This window comes from Penaeus monodon, chromosome 33 (assembly GCF_015228065.2).
Source record: "Penaeus monodon isolate SGIC_2016 chromosome 33, NSTDA_Pmon_1, whole genome shotgun sequence".
Taxonomy (NCBI): domain Eukaryota; kingdom Metazoa; phylum Arthropoda; class Malacostraca; order Decapoda; family Penaeidae; genus Penaeus; species Penaeus monodon.
The window spans coordinates 21917691-21917964 of NC_051418.1; the positions used below are offsets into that span (position 1 = coordinate 21917691).

Genomic DNA, 274 nt, shown 5'->3' on the forward strand with positions numbered 1-274 from the left:
TTAATATATTAAAATATTAAATTTAATTTTATTAATTATATATAAAATATTAGAAATTTAATATATGTAAATAAATAAATTTTTTTAATTATATTTTAAAAAATATTTTATAAAATATTTTTAAATAATATATAAATTTTTAAATAATATAATAATATAAATATTTATATAAATATATAATATAATTAATATATTTTTAAAATATTATGTTTATTAAATTTTATTATTATAAATATTAATTTTTTAAATATAATTTATAATATTTTATAATTTT

At 1.1% G+C, this 274-nt stretch overlaps 1 protein-coding gene across 1 annotated transcript in view; it reads left to right on the forward strand.

The window, feature by feature from the left end:
- LOC119594150 (Golgi apparatus protein 1-like) overlaps positions 1-274 on the forward strand; it is a gene marked incomplete at its 5' end in the record, with an annotated part of 20293 nt that overhangs the window by 17717 nt on the left and 2302 nt on the right.